We start from the raw sequence: 17,665 nt of genomic DNA, 5'->3' as shown, positions 1-17,665 counted from the left end.
TGTTACTATTCATCACCCAGGGTGCAGAATAAGTTATTCTTCATCTGAGGTAATCTTACGATAATTTCATAATTAAATTACGTTTGCAATTTAAATAGTTACATTCGTATTGATTCATTACGTAAAATTTGGCATAAGAAAATAAAAATATAGGTCATAAGACAAGAAAATTTGCAGTTTATGTGTATTTTACACTATGATTTTATGTTTGTAATTTTACATAACATAAAATATTTTTTACAACGATTATATATTTTCTTACGGTGTCTTTTTACGTCGGAAATAAGAGAAAAAGTTACGGAACGTAAAATTACGGGGCATTGATGGTAAAATAGAGGGGGGGGTGAAGAATAACTATTCCTCACCCAGGGTGACGAATAGCGCGACCCTATATATATATATATATTGCTGATAGATCAGACCGGCCGCTCATGGTATGATGATCTATGTTTCTTTTTCAAGTGCAAAGGCATCTAATTTTGTATGTCCTTAATTTATACGCATATTTCAAGTGCAAAGGCATCTAATATTGTATGTGTTATAAATACATATTCTTGGTAGTCCTTTTTGCTTTTCTTCTTCTTCCATTTTGATGACAATTATTTTCGGACGGAGGGAGTAATTTGTATGTGTCCAGATTGACTCTCCTTCGTCACATCACATCTTTCTTTCACATATGGAATCTTCCTTCTCGACTCTGGGATTACCTTCCTTTTCTGCCTCATATTGCGCATGGAAGGTTTATTTCTCTCATCCTCAACTCTTATTTGATCCCTCTTTCCTTGTATATCCTTATTGTTTCAATCCCTCTTTCCTTCCTTATTGTGGGATGGTTTATTTTTTGTCCTTAATGATTCCCAGCACTGCTCCTTGATACACAAAAAAAGCCAACATATATAAATTAGAAAATTTACATGTAAAGAAGCAAGGTGGGACTATGTCATTAGAAGGTGAACCCTCTTTTCAACACAAACATAGGCTTGGCTTGTTGGCTACAGCCGTACTACTGGGAGTCAAGGTCGCGAGTTCGAGCTCTATGCTCGCGCATATTTTTTCCTGGCCCTAGGAAAGCAAGGAGAAAGCCCATCAGTATTTGAGGCCCATTATGGATGACGGGACGACTCGCCCCTAATGGTAAAAAAAACGCTAATCGCGGAACAAAACCAAGAATATCACCTTGCTTTAATAGTAGGTATAGATATGGATATGAGAATGTACCAGTACTAGTTACTACATTAGTTTTTAGAGCAAATTACCAGTACATTAGCCTAGACTCAATGGAAAAATTCCTATCCTATGCATCAAATGGCATCTCTTTCTCTAAAATTGAGATGCATGTCATCTCACTTCCTATGATTTTCATATTCCTATGAAATTCTTATCCTATGAACCAAAGGAGGCCTCTGCTGGAGTATAGTACTACTGTAGCTAGCAGTACTGTTGGTACAGTTGTTTTCTTCAAGAAGCGAAATTCAATGAAGTCATGATGGTTCCTTCGTCCGAGCAACTTCATAGTGGCAAAGGTTGGGCCTGTGATTTGACGGCTCATTAGTCATTATTACTGCGGCGCGACGACTGGGGTGACTCTCGGAGTTCTGCATGCATGGCAATTGGACCAGGATGGTCGACGTCCCACATGTCGGCTAACGGAAGTATTCTTTCTGATATCGAGGAGCAAGGAAACCGCGTGATATAGTATCACTGCTGATTTATATTTATTTTTTATTTTTGATGAAAGCTAGTGTTTCAACTCTTACGACAAAGGAGTGCCAAACACGGCACGTGCTGGATGTCCCACATGTCCGCGGAAGGAGTGGGACATGGTAGAGCGTCTCCACTTCTTCCACTTCTAGGTCGGAGACCACACGTAGTAGTACTAGTGGTATGAACGATACCAAGTGTGACCCAGAGAGAAAGACACGTCTAGTTGGAAGGTCTCGGGCTATACACGTAAACAAATATAAAACCTAATACGTGCCTCCAATTAATATAGTAGTAGAGTACTTAGGCACGTACATCATAACATCACCGTGCATTGCACGTACAACATTTGGTGGTAGTAAGACACAAATGCCTATATGCCACGCATGTTCGTACTATTTGCGCCTTTCTACTTCACTTACTGTGCTACATTACTCAGTTTCGTACGTCCACTCCTGGGTACATGTAAGTCTCATAGTTCCAGTCCCACGTGTTCTTCATAGATGGAACTATCCATAACGGTGGGCAAAGGGAGTCCATATCATCGCAACTTCTTAGTGTGGCTCCCCACAATGGAGACTCGTCCAAACTATGGCCAGCCTCGACGCGGAGCAGTCGCGCGCACCGGGAAGCGGCACTCTCTCAGCCGTCGCGCTGCTTCAAAGCTGTCGCCAGTGAGAGGTCGTCTCCGCTATGGCCGGGCATTAATGCAACACTGATGGTCCGGGGCGACATTGATCGTCAGATGCAGGAAGTGCGCGCCGGCAAGGGAGGGAGTTTGGGTCGGCTAGAGCGGTTAGACGCGGGCGTGGTGGTGGTATTGATTTTGAATCATTTCAGGTGTAGTACTGGTAGTTTGCAAAACTACTCAATTATTGCACTCAGTTTCCTAAGAAATTGTGGTAAAAACGTTACTTGCAATGCATGCATCTGTGACCAATATAAATGACCAATAAAAAACTAGTACATGCACGCAACAACTTAATGGGCATTGTAATCTCAACATGTGATGGGGAGCTCTAAATTTTAATTTGAAACTTACAAAACGAAAAAATTCAAAACAAATAAACTAGAAGAGAGGGAGTATATAGTAGGATGTATCCCATACAAAACAAGTCCCCTGGTTTGTCACCGCGAAGATGCGGTTAGAAAGGAGCACAACGTCTTCGTACTCGTACGGCAACAAATCGGTCGCATACAGCATGGTCCACCTTTGACCGCCATGTGCAGGGTTCATGAAAGCAATCGCGATGTCGAACACCGCGATGAGAGTGTAATTTTGGTTGGCGGACGACCTTATCGGGGCTTCCAGGATTGCTATATTATCCAATCTCACCGTGATTCCATCATACCAATACAGGCGGTGGCCCGTTGCATAGCTGATCCGAATGTTGGACAAAGGTTCCATGGTAACGGTGTCACCGTTGTAAATGTTGTGCAAATTGATGTTGGTACCCTCCCGTACATATGCATACCAATCTCCACTGGCACCAAGCCTAACCTGTGAAACAGTGGGCAGCGGGGGAATTAGGAGATGGACATGGAATTAGTCTTTAGAATGCATATACTATGTGATCAAACTCATCACTTACTTGCTCATCGGACAAAATTCGAGTGCCCCTCAACATCGGCATCTCAAGGGGCGTCAACTTGCAACTACCCGCCATGCCGCGCTGGAGAGACCCCCAAGGAACATCCTCGTGAATTGCACGTAACATTAAGATGCATTTGTATGAGTAGTTTATCTTGTGAGAGGAAAGGATGAACGAGGGAAGACCTTATTTTCAAATGTGGAGAGGGGTGTGGGCATCTTTTTGAAAAATTGCCATAGTTTTCTTCCTATCCATCATATATAAATCGGACTGCCTATATTGCAGGATGGCAGGCACACCATCATCGCCAACTTTATTTTTATAAGAGTAGTAGAAGAGAGATAAAGATAGATAGATTATTATTATTATAAGAGTAGAGATAGAGATTAGGGAGCTGGAGAGTGGTTCGTTGTACGTCATGTTTGCGTCCATCCACTAGCTCAGAATTAAAGCACGCATGACATTTACAGCGATTGGGATTAGTTGTTTTTCGGACGCATGGACCAACATGGACTAGCGGACCTGGTCACCCTTTTTGAGCACACCTTCGACCAGTACGTGCGTGACGTGCGTGCATGCAAATCTTGCATGACCAAACCGTGCGAAGCTTAGCGGTAGGCTGTCGAACTACAACCTGCATGTGGCAGCCATGTCATCCACACGCAACCTAAAGGCCAATTCATATTCCGCTGGACTATACTGTACAACTATGCATTGTTTGGCATGAACATTCCTTGGAGCTTATGCTGCAACTGGCGTACTCCACAGCCCGCTTCCCTTCTCCTTCCTCTTCCACCGCCTACGCACGTCCGCGAGAATCACCCGGTCAACCCTTATATAGGAGTGCTATCACAAAAAGATACATGCATGACCACTAAAATTTCCTTTCTCTTATCTCTATGAAATAAATGTGGGTTGAAACTCAAAGCCCTTAAAGTTTGAGTATATAATGGAAATCATCGTCCTCCTCCGGCTCCTCTTTGCCCGCATTGCCGTCTACATGTTCCGACTCCGCGTCGTCATTCTCCTCCTCCGGCTTCACGTGCTGCTCCACCTCCAATGCCTCCTCATCCGGCTCCAGCTAGTCCGGACTCCGGAGGCAGGGCGGCTGTGATCCAGGCTTCGCGCCGCCTCCAACTTAAAGCGCCACTCCAACGGGAGTATGGCGTATGTCATTACCTTCGGCCGGGCCATCGCTATCGGGCGACGAAGACCAGAGAAGAGGCAGTGGGAGGGGAATGAATGCAGCTATTGTTTGGGTTCGCCGTCCGACTTAAATAAATGCGCACCATCACGTGTACCCGCGGGTGCACAAATTGTAACATACGGGTCTGCTTAAGGGGGCGTCATGTAACTGGTCTGTGTGTGAGATTCTAAGAGACAGAGTGCGTGTGTGCGACTCTACTCTTCGAAAATGTAGTCAACCTTTTTCATCAGGATATATGTATAATGGTATTACACTTTAGCTAGTGATTTACGTGGCCATGTTAACGTGGTTGTGTAAAAAAATGTCACTTCCTGCTCTTGATTTACGTTATATAATTATGAGAAGTTTGCTAACTACTAAAGTAAAGTGGAATTTGTCCATGTTATACAAGTAATTTAAGGTGATTGTTTATCATACGGGTAAGGTTGGACGAAGGGAGGTAGGAACAAATGCTCCGCCTAGAGCATGTGTGTGTGAGATGTAGTCTTAGTGCATGTGGGGGTTGCGTGCGTGTTTGTGTGTGTGTGTATGTGTGTGAACAGAGTCTTCGAGGGCGAGAGTAATTTAAGTGTGTGTGGCTTCATCGTAGAGAGGTGATGTGTATGGTAGAGGACACCAACGAGGGGGTGCGAGAGAGAAAAGGCCCGTAGAGAGGGAACATGTTTGTTCGAGAGACACCGAGGAAGACTACTATATATCGATGGTGCATGTAGGCGGGAATTATACGAAGGGATGGTCTTATTGGTTTCGGGGATATAGGTGAAGAGTGAGAGAGGGGGTAGCTAGAAGGAGATTGTTAAGAGTGAGTGTGTGTTTTACCCATCCAGGCAGAAGTTATGTGCACACAAGAAGAGAACGATTCGATGTGGGGTTAGGGCTAAGGGTAATGAACTATGTATGGAGACATAGGAGACCTTGAACGTGCATGTGCGAGAGGTATACATGTATACGTGGGATGTGTGTGTGCGCGCATGATCGAGATAAAAGAAAGAAGACATAAGTCATAAGATCAACAACATGGGAGAGACGGATCGGTATGACAATATGCATGCATGTGAGAGTGTAGGGATGAAGGCCCGATAGCTTGTGTTTTTGTCTTTAAGAGATAGTGGCATGGGCTGCATCATGCATCTATGGCGAGCAGAGGGAGCGAGACACAACGATTGTGCAAAAGAGATCAACCTATAAATGCCTGTATGGAGAGACAGATATAGTGTGCGTGATAGGAAGCAAGAGTGCGTGCGAGAAAGAAATGTTGACGGAGAAACTACAAATAGATAGAGAGATAGAGATGCTAGCTAGAGGGACATCAGCTAGTTTAAGTGTTGGAGATGACCGCCGAGTGGTTCAGATGGTGAAGTTATGTGTGTGTGAGAGAAAGATAAAAAGAGGGCACATGCTTGCACATAGAGAGAAACATATATAGTGTGCGTGATATGAAGCAAGAGTGAGGGCGAGAAAGAAGGTTGATGAAGAAATAGATAAATAGAAAGATAAAGATGCTAGCTAGTGCCTGTGTTAGAGATAAGAGTTGAGTGGATCAGAAGGCTGAGTTATGTGTGTGGGTGTGACAGAGATAGAGAGAGGGTGCATGTGATTCACATACAAACAAATATCAGAGAGAAATGAGATCCCGAGAGACGGAGTTTTGTGTTTGCGAGAGAGAAAGACATTTCACAACGAGAGTGGTAGCTAGAGAGACATATCAGGGAACACGAGATATCTCTAGGGAGAGAGATTGTGTGTGAGCGACATACAAGAGAATGGTGGAGAGATATGAGACCCTGGGAGACAGAGTTTGTGTTTGTGTGTGAGAAAGAGATATTTAAGAGGAAGAGTCATAGCTTCTCATAACTAAGGAGCACATAGACATCTCTATATCTGAGGGGGTGTGTGAGTGGCACACAGAGGAATAGTAGAGAGAAACAGGAGACAAAGTTTGTGTTCGTGTGAGAAAAAGATATTTCACCGGGAGAATCATAGTTAGAGACACAGAGCAGGGAGCGAGATATACTTAGAGAGAGATAGAGTGAAGGTCGAGGGAGCGAGTACCGTCAGTGTGTTATGAAGATAAAAGATCATTGTCGACATGCAAGTAGCACGAGAGATACCCGAGAGACGATGAAGGCGTATAGGTCTAGAGAGATATATAAGCATGAGTGATAGCTATATGAGACGAATATCTAGATTAAAGAGGATTCAAATATCTAAACTAGAGATCACGCCATCGATAATATCATAACGAAAATTGGTGTATCAAAAATGCATATTAATTTGAATTTGGGGACACGTGTAATGTTATATATTTATCAATATTAGTGATCCATAGATTCTTTAATTAGAGACAATGCATGGTTTATATGCAATTAATGTCTAAATGGGATTACACTATATGTTGCGTGTGTGAAACACATTATACATGGTTGAGAAGTAAAAAAACCGCATGAAACACACAATAATTGGAGACAGTTAGCGAGGAATGCATACATTGGATTTCAACATACAGCGGTTTCTAATATTTGAAAACCCAAATTAAGATGGATCCAACCTTATGAATCTGAGATGATGGCATTTGTAAACCATATTTATGTATAAAGGTTGTTGTGCTTTTGAAAGTATATATAAAAAATTGATGTATATAGAATTTTATTCCAATCGAAAATGGATCCTGCCTGAACAAAAATAGAATACAAACTGGATCTGAATTAGTTGGCATGGTAAACGTGCACCCTTTCTCTGCAAAATTTTGAACGAAGCAGGGGAAGTCGCAGTAACCGCCCAAAACCAAAATCTGCGAGATGGAAATTACTGCCTATCCCTGAGATGCAAAGTCTATCGGCTCGACTTCTATAGGTTTCAGTAGGGGTAGGCTTGTAATTTCACTCAAACATGACATAACCGCCTCCGCTTCTCACCTCCCCGGATTCATGAACGATGAGAGCCAAAACACAGTGACTCCTCAGCCAAAAATGCCTCCCTTCCCGATTCATACACGATGGGCGCCAAAACAAATTCTCGCGGCCAAAATCTGCACCGGCAAATATTCGGTGTGTGCGAGATTACCGTCCTATCCCCAACCGACTAATATTCTATGATGTAGGAAATTTTAAACGGGGGCCAAGTTTGTAAATTTCCACGCATTTGAGACAAGCGCGCCCTGAAGACATGGTCCCCCCTTCCTCTCTCCCTCCACTTCCCCATTCTTATTCTGTGGGTGCCAAAACACCCTCTCCACCCCAGCTTCCTCCCTCCGCCACCCCATTCACCGCCATCCTCCTCCACCATGCCAGAGCGATACCCCGATGCCGTCATCCATTACAAGAGATTGACCTCTCTCGTCCACGGCTTTGGACCAGGATCCTTGCATCCCGTCCTCTCGCTGCATCCCTGCCGTTGTCCACCTTGCCGGCGCTGCTTCTATGACCGTCTCATCCACCATGCTAGGATATTTCCCCCTCCGCCACCGTCTACCCTCCTAGATCTGCTTCCACGCTGCCGGCAGCCATCGCTACCATAGCACCGTCAAACTCTCAGCAGATGCATACACGGCGTTGCACCAGAGGCGGTACTCTTTCGTATCTGCTCAATTATTTATCACGGAAAGAAAATAGATCGCCACTACTTTACTGTGATTTCTTGTCCATCACTTACTTGCTTATTAGTTGAAAGCAAACATTGGTTGCAAAGTTGCCTTTGTCCGGTTTGCACCTTCAGATCCGCCATGGCATGCTCAACACTATACTCGCAATGCTTATGGTTTTCCCCTTTTTTATTCCACACTAGTGAAATGACAGTAGACTAAATTTCAAAATTGGGTCAGTCGAATTTTGAGAGATCGCTAGAGTTCGCCGAAGGGTAGGAAGGGGCTCGCTTGAGGGCTGCCCCATTATCTATCTTAGTGTTTCGGGTGGGGACAGTGGTTGTGGTGGGCTGTCATCGGGCTATGGTAGGGCCTCGCTGGAGGCAAAACTCGATGCGGGTGAGGGGGTGGGGTTAGCTAGAGGGATGGGTGGGGGCGGCGGAAGATCGAAGGTGGTGAGCAGTTCAGGGGAGGGCGGGGGCCGGTGGTTCGGCCGGCAACCGGTCTTTAGGGGAAGAATAAGAGGCGAGGAGGAATAAGGGTTAGGAGACGTGGGATCTTCACTCAATCGCCTGAAATGGTCGACGGACCCAAATGATGAAAGTCAGGCGGCGTGCATGTAGACATTCCCATATATTCAGTACTATTATCATAGGTGCTTCGAGATGTACGTGCAAGCAGTGCTCCTCAACTCATGAAGCTAAACAATATGTGGCTCATAATTCCAAACTTAGTTGCTCAAATACGAATCTGATATGATGCTAACTTGTACTAAAACAGAGAATGTTTAATTGGTCAGTTAATGTTCCTACTTTACTTTCGAAAAGCACATGCGCCACATATAGAGGGACAACAGGGAGTTGCTCTCTTTATGCACTCTGGTTCATCATGTGTGGCCAACAAACATTTTATTATCCAAAATCTGCTTTCTCTTCTTTAGCATTCTCCTCTTCTATTCTTCCTTTGTAAGTACTCTCTCTGTGTACCTAAATATAAGTCTTTGTAGAGATTCCTCCATGGACTACATACGTAGCAAAATGAGTGAATCTACACTCCAAAATGTATCTATATACATCCGTATGTGATCCATAGTGGAATCTCTACAAAGATTTGTATTTAGGAATAGAGGGAGTATAATAGTTGTACAATATGTTCTTTGTAGTGAAGAGGAGCAGGGACATTTGCAGTGTACAGGTCTATTCAGTCGCTTGTCATGGACGCTTTCAACTCTTCGTGTTGGTCTTCATGTCGATTATCATGGACGCTTTCAACTCTTCATATTCGATTGTATGTGTCGCCTTTGAGAGTTACACTGATAGTAGAAGTACTACGCCTTCAGTTGTAGAGAGCTGGTATGCGAAGCCTTTCTAGTCGTACCGGCAATACTAGCACATATATTCCAGCAAGTTCCACTTTCCTGATTTTACTCCTGATGCTTTGGGTTTTCCATTATATCTACATTATGATCTGCGTAGGTGCTTTGTGCACTACTAGCAGCTGTCCACCCTTTAAAGCTAAATAACACACCAATCATACGTCCTAAGGTTCTTCAAATACGAATGTGATATGATACTGACATTAGCTAACAGACACACATTTAATTCATTAGCTAATGCTCCCACTTGAGTTTCCAAATGCATGTGGCCACATATAGAGAGATGTCATTGAATTGCATATCTTTGGACGCTCTGATTCATCATGGGTGGGCAACCAACATTGTATAGAAAGAAGGGGAATCTCAATAATATGCTTCCCCTTCTATTCTTTAAGATGTTCCTCTTCTGTTCTTCTTTAGTAAGTACAGTATGTTCCTTGTCAGGAAGGGGAGCAGGGACATCTACAGTCGATAGCTCTATTGGGCCGGTTCTACTACATGATTTGGCACTACGAGTTGGTCTGCCATAATATCCCGGAAATGGTGGGAGCCGGGCGGTCTTTTATAGACTAAACTGATAGTAACAGTTGTGCGCCTTTAGATGAATATATCTGGCATGTAGGTGGTCGATAGGTTGCATATTAGTAGCGGCAAAACCCTGTATTTTCCAGCCAGTTCCGCTTTCCCGATTTATTTATGGTGGTTATGGTGTACCCCTATTATCTACACTACGATCTGCCTACTGGCTCTGCGCTCTCGTTATCATGGTTTGGCAATAAATTTCTATATGGTATATTATGAACCTATCATCTGCCAACTATCCTTACATCTGGAGCTCCCAACAGGGAGCCTATTTTTTGTGTAGTTATGCCAGATTATATTAATCTACTCACCATATTAGAGCACACATGGGCTCTCTCATCAGAATCCAGTGATTGCACACAAGGGTTTATAGGGAGCCCCTATATATTACAATATCCTCTACATTACAAAGTTAATCTCACTACTATTTATGTTTTCATGCTTTTCAGATATTGTACGTAATCACAGTGAATATAAGAATGCGCACATTAGAAGAATATTGTGGAACAGTTCAATGGGTAACAAACTTGGCATCAAGGGATTGAGGTCCATTGTGGATGCAATGAAACCCACTTGCTCATGGCCTATAGATTCGTATTCAGAATATGATCCTAATGACTATTCTGAGCTCAAGGAGTCAAAGGCAGATGGCCTATCCTGTTTACGCAATAAGGTGTCTGTTCTAATTTGGCAAGGTTTTATTGGTTGCACATATCTTGCATAAGGTGTCTTGCATTTCTTTTGCTTTGTTGCACCGCCATCTGCTTAGTTTACTCATGATATATGTGAAGATGCCATGCCCATCCATTATCAACACCTATTCCATTTGTTGTCAGACCATCTTTTTTCATTCAAATGATGTTCTTGTGTTTCATACATCCAAAAGGAAGAGGGTGATTGCAGAACCTGAAGGAGTACAAGCAAAGTCCTTGAAAAATGTGGTGCTACCGGAGAAATCACAAGCACCCGAAGTATATTGGTGATAAAACCAGCGCCGCAAAACCTAGGATATCGCAAATATGTTGGTCGCTGCTTTGATCTTGTCAGTACCTATTGTCCTATCGTTGTCATTACATTCATATATGGTGGATTATGTGACATCATTGTGCATTATAGCCTGCTTATCCACTGTTCGCTCCAATTTATCAGATCTATATTAATGCTTAAACTAATGTAGAATAAACCCAATGTTTATGAAGAAATTTAGTTCTGCATTGTTCTTGTAAGTATCTGTTGTCGTTCATCGCTGTACTTATATTTGTCAGCTAGTTCGTCATGTACACTTTGCAACTTATTTTCCCTTGCCCTCCATTTTCTACACATCAGATCTACATTTACTCTTGCCAAAATATTGAATAAAACCAATGTTACTGAAGAAGTTTAGCTCTGCATTGCTCTCGTCAGTGCCTTTTGCCTGTATGCTGTATTTACATTTGCAGTCTGCATCTTAAGTTAAATAATCGCCATTTGTTCCTATATTTTCACATCTATATTTACTCTTAACAAAATGTAGAAGAAAGGTAATGCTCTTCAAGAAGAGCGTGCGGTAAACTTCTTGAATTGCCCCCCCAATCAATATGGACAAGGGCCTTATAGAGCCTGTCTTCACTACTAATGTAAGTTTGTCCTCCTCGAGCCTTCAAACTTTGTTGTGTATATTTGGATAGCTTTGAGTGCAAATGATGTTTATTTTTGTCGTCTGCGTCAAATTGCTTGTTCAAAGTTTATAAAGAAGAAGTATAAACATAAGTTTGTCCTTCTCAATTTCAGTCTTTAGTTGTACAACCTAGTTCCTTATTCGTACCATGTAAATTAAACTAAAGATAGCAAGTTATCTTCTTTAGCACTATGAGTATGCTTGTGTTCTTGATCTGTGATCCAGTAGTGTGGTGAAACTACCAACAATAGCACAATGTCATATCATTCTATGTCTCAACTATGAACAAAGCCATATTATATTAATGTTATTTAAATCATGTCTCTTTATTACGAATCTGAAATGCTATAAATTGACAGTACATTCTCCATTCATTCTTATACGTTGTTTTGAACTAAATGTATGCTTGTGTTCTTGATCTGTAATCCAGTGGTCCGGTGAAGCCGGCCGCTCCTGCACAATGCCATTTCCTGCCGTCTTAACTATGAACAATGCATATTATGTTAATGATGTTTTAAACTGTGTCTCTTTATTTCTGACAAAGAAATGAGATGAATTGACAGTGTTGATGCTTATACGTGCAAAACCTGTTATCTACCTACTTGTTTCTCTTTCAGGGTGACAACACTACTGGTAGGAAGAACTGCCACAATGATAGTGAGACGAACCCATTGTCATATACTCCAGAGAAGAAGGCAACACATCTTGAGGGTAGGGATACAACCACAAAGTCATATCTTGATGTAGTGTCGAACTTACTCAGTGACACAAGCTCGATGAAGTCACTGCCAGAATCTGTTCGACTTCTTCAGTCTAAAATTCAATCAGAAAGACACGCTTCCACTCAAATCCGACAGGAACTCCAATCTCTATGCAAGATTAACGATAAGTATAGGACTTCTATTGATGCTATGCAACTTAAGTTGGTGTATATAAGCGTCAAAGAAGCGCAGTCTCATTAGGTTGCTAAGCTGCTTGTGCTGTAGCTCCTGGGTCGGGCTAACCTTTCTTGAACTGTGTTGAAGTGTTCTCTTTCCTGTCTATTATTTTGTCGGCTTGTTAACTTCCACTGGTGGCGACCTGCCTAGTTTATGGAATCTGCTATCTGGTTGCCCTATATTATCACTGGCGCCAAACTTTGATGCACAGGGGATGTAATATGTTGTAATTTCTTTGTTGTATAGTATAGGTTTATTCTTCGTCACGATGCTGTAATTTATTTGTTGTTTCTGCTATCGTCGCTCTGAGAGAAGGTCATACTCTTCAATCGGTGCACAATGATAGGTTAGGTTTATAAAATAGTAATTTATGTACTAAAACTGGCTGGTCGCTAATCGCTAGTACGGGCCGAACTACGGGCCTACAATCATCTTGGGCCATTAGTTAGGTCCGGTCTTAATCTGGCCCAGTATTAGTTTCGGTCATTTAAAAGGCCGAGTAAACCGCTTGCCTTAATTGGTCTAGAAAATTAAATAGGCTTTTAACACGTTGAGAACTAGATTCAGCCTTAATTGTGGCGAACAAATCACGGGCCGACAACATGCTGTAATATAAATTGGCCCATTCGGGTGACGGTCCATAAACAGGGTGAAATGTTTTTGGGCCTTGGCCGACCTAATTAAATGATGGGCCGGAAGCAGGCTGGATGTATAAGGGGCCAAAATTAGGCCCAACAATCTCAATGGCCTTTAACGGGCCATTAGGCAGTTTGGGCTAGAATGTATCCACGAAGACTACGGGCCGTTAAGAGGCCGAAAGTAACTACGGACCATAGTTAGGCCCAGGTGCAACTCGGGCCGTCCAATGGCCGAAAGTGAAACCGGGCCGAAAGAGGCCCATATGTAGACAGGGCCGCTGACAAGCCAAAACTAATATCGGGCCGAATTGTTAAATGGGCCATTAAGAGGTCGAAGAGAAAATCAGGCCCCCAATGGGCCCAATGGCACAGTAGCTATTAAAAGGGTCGTATCTATTATGGGCCGTAATTTCGCCCAAGAAATGAATGTCAGTTAACGGGACGGATCAGGTATGGACCGTAATTTGTCCCAAACTATTGCAGGTTGTTAACGGGCCGGATATGATATGGCCATAAACTGGACCAGAATATTGCAGTCATTTAACGGCCCATATCTAATGTGGGCTACAATTTGGTCCAGAAAATGTTAGGCTGTTAACAAGCCAGCCCATTAGATCTGCCAAAATCTTGTGGGCCTGTTCCTGGGCCGGCTTTTAAACTTATATGGGCCTCTATTGGGCCGTCCCACATGTCAATGTTTCATTGGCAATTCTTGTCAAAAAGACGGCTGACATCTGTCCCAACGCTGAACTGACACGTGGATCGTTGACGAATGAGAATTTTACATGTGGAAAATCGCCATTGGTCCGGGCTGTTAATGGGTTATCGGATCCGAACCAGAACCCGATAGCTTAATGGCGACCTGTTATGGTGGATGCCATGTGTCGGTTTCCCTTGATGAAAGCACTTCTATGATGCGCGATTTATTGTCATGGAAGTGGACACTTTTGTGATGATAATTTTGGTAATGTCATGGAACACTTCTACGACATCACAGGTATGACTATCTTGATTCTTTCATAAAATCGTCATGGATGTACATGCATGACAGAAAACATGACCTACTGTGACAAACACGTATCATCATGTAAGTGTATTTTTTTGTAGTGATGAACTGTTTGCGATGAGGCAGAACAAAAGAAATGGGCAAACAGATGAAGACGTGTGCGATATACGACATACAGTTCACTCAGATAACCTATTTGTGATGAGGCAGAACAACAGAAATGGGCAGCCAGATGAAGGTGTGTGCGATATATGACATACATTTCACTCGGATGAACTGTTTGTGATTAGGCAACACAAAAGAAACGGTCAACCAGATCAAGGTGTGTGCGATATACGACATACGGTTCACTCAAATGAACTGTTTTCGATTAGACAACGCAACAGAAACGGTTCAGCAAGATCAAGGTGTTTGCAATGGAGGGCATACAGTTCATTCCGATAAACTGCTTGTGTTGAGCCAAGAGAACAGAAATGTTTCACATAAACAAGATGTGTGTGATACGCGGCAAACATCTAATTACATAGGTAGCTAGTACACACATGACATTTCCATAGACCATAGTAAACTATTACATGCATAATTAACTAGGATAAATGATCGCTTGATCATCATCTACATATTGTGACGCTTGCCGCCACTTCTCTACTAGGATAAACGGAACATTTTTCTTTACCGTGAATAGCATGCTCTATTGGGCACACAAGTATATGGATCATAGCCTTGGGCGAGCAATGTGCCTGCTCGCGTCATGCTAGCTTGATGTTCCTTCTATGCTAAGTTTCCATTAATTGATGGCATTTTATGAACACGCCACTGTTTCCCGCCATTTCCTCACCAGTATCCCGCTACCCAGTGATATTGCACATAAACCCAGGCGGCACGCAACACACGGAGGCAACAAGCATAACCTGTAGCACATCCACCTTTTCCAAGCATGCCAACCCACCAAAGCGCCGCCTCTGCCATCAACCTCGACGATGAGGAAAACAAGAAGGCACCATGACCCGTCGAGGCCGAGGCGCTCCCCGGCAATGCGGTGGACGACGATGTGATGCATGTCATTGTCAGGGTTGAGGATACCCTTGGCGCATGGCGCTTCAGCGCCCCGGATCAAGATAGGCATGTCAGCACCAAGAGGCTGCAGCTTGCCGCACAACATGATAGACGGCATGCCATAGAGCAATCTAGGCGCGTCCGCACCGATAGGCTGCGACTCGCCACATGACGAGACTGTTGGAGTGCCGCAGAGTGAGAGGTGTGGTACACCGCACAGCAAGAGCGGATCCATCGGCGCTTGCCTGCTGTCGACAGGGTGTCGAAGCTGGGTACACGTCCCGTCAGTACCCCCATTCCTTGCGAGGAGTAGGAAGAGGCCCTCTATGCCGTACTTGCACCAGAGGCCGACCATGCCGTACTTGCACTGGATGACCGCCGCGCCGTTCGCATGGGTTGCACCGTTCGCCATGTCCGTGGCCCCATCAATGTCAACATGCTAGTCGGTAGGTTCGACCGCCTCCTTGGACCAGGTGTCCACCTGGGCATAGTAGAGGAACATGGCCGTCACATCCTCGAGCTGGTGATCTTCGATGAAATAGCCAACTTGGAGCTCGAGAACGCGCTCCAGATATATGTGAGCGTGTCGACCGCTTGGAAGAACCTGCACGAGTTCAGGAAGAGCCAAGGGTCTCATGGACGCATTTTATTTTGTTGATTCATTTCGACGTGGATCGCTATGTATTCACAACAATCATAATATTGCTCTGTTTATCGGTCTGTTTCAATGTGTGTACTTTGTTTTCCGTTCTTATATGTTCTATTTCAATGTGTGCATATATGCTTTCCATTATATATATGTGGATGATAACAGCTAGATACAAATTAGTATACAAAAACAGATAGAGAATGTGTCGGCGTCCTGGGAACGGGGGTACCCAGACTTGCCTGCCTGTGGCCCAGGGCGTGGCTCCACCAGCGGCCTGGTACGACCCATCTTCATCAACCAACACTCAAGACCCTCACGAGGTGCCAAGCCTCGCGGGGAGGACTACACAGGACCTCCTCAGGGGCAGCCTCACTAGGCTGCCTCGTGAGGAGCGGAGAGATCAGGGCGAGGGGCACCTCGTGAGGTTCCCATGATGTGAGCCATGACGACCAAGGCCAGGCGGGCACCAGCAGGCGCAGAGTGCCAGTTTCCTCTTTGGTACTAAAGACACAGGCGCACGCGAGGAGTCCCGAGGCATCAGGAAAAGGTGTCCATATAGGTACAATGAGACCAAGATCAGCAGGATGGAAAGATGGAGGTCATCACGGAGCCCATGACGGCGTCACCGCCAGAGCCTTTGGCAGGCGAAGACCACCTTTTTTCAGGATAACTTGTACTCATTGTCCCCCTCCAAATCGGCTATTGTGGGATCCCTTCCCACCTAATATTTGGGGAGAGGACCCGGGCCACTATATATAGGACTAGCCACCACCGTAGGAAGGGGACGGATCGACAGATCTTTCAGATCATCCCCAACCACACAAGCTCATCGAGCTCAAGAACACCTCTCCTCAGGAGGTTGTTTTTCCCTTGTACTTGTTCATCCCCAGCGTACAAGGCAATCCACCACACCACACTGGAGTAGGGTATTACACCGCAACGGTGGCCCGGACCAGTATAAATTCTTGTGTCCCTTGTTCCGTGGGTTCGGCAAGCTAGGCTTTAAGATCGTTGCGAGAGTGTGAGCTAGGGGGAGAGATCTTCGTGTGCACCCCAGTGTTCGAACCTCAAGGGTTTGCCAGTGAAGGAAATATGCCCTAGAGGCAATAATAAAGTTGTTATTTATTTTTCCTTAGATCATGATAAATGTTTATTATTCATGCTAGAATTGTATTAACCAGAAACTTAGTACATGTGTGAATACATAGACAAACAGAGTGTCCCAAGTATGCCTGTACTTGACTAGCTCGTTAATCAAAGATGGTTAAGTTTCCTAGCCATGGACATGTGTTGTCATTTGATGAATAGGATCACATCATTGGAGAATGATCTGATGGACAAGACCCATCCGTTAGCTTAGCATAATGATCGTTCAGTTTTATTGCTACTTCTTTCTTCATAACTTATACATGTTCCTCTGACTATGAGATTATGCAACTCCCAAATACCAGAGGAACACCTTGTGTGCTGTCAAATGTCACAACGTAACTGGGTGATTATAAAGATGCTCTACCGGTGTCTCCGATGGTGTTTGCTGAGTTGGCATAGATCGAGATTAGGATTTGTCACTCCGTGTATTGGAGAGGTATCTCTGGGCCCTCTCGGTAATGCGCATCACTATAAGCCTTGCAAGCAATATGACTAATGAGTTAGTTACGGGATGTTGCATTAAGGAATGAGTAAA

Source organism: Triticum dicoccoides, chromosome 7A (genome assembly GCF_002162155.2).
Source record: "Triticum dicoccoides isolate Atlit2015 ecotype Zavitan chromosome 7A, WEW_v2.0, whole genome shotgun sequence".
NCBI classification, from domain to species: Eukaryota; Viridiplantae; Streptophyta; class Magnoliopsida; order Poales; family Poaceae; genus Triticum; species Triticum dicoccoides.
Note: the sequence above shows the minus strand (reverse complement) of the source record.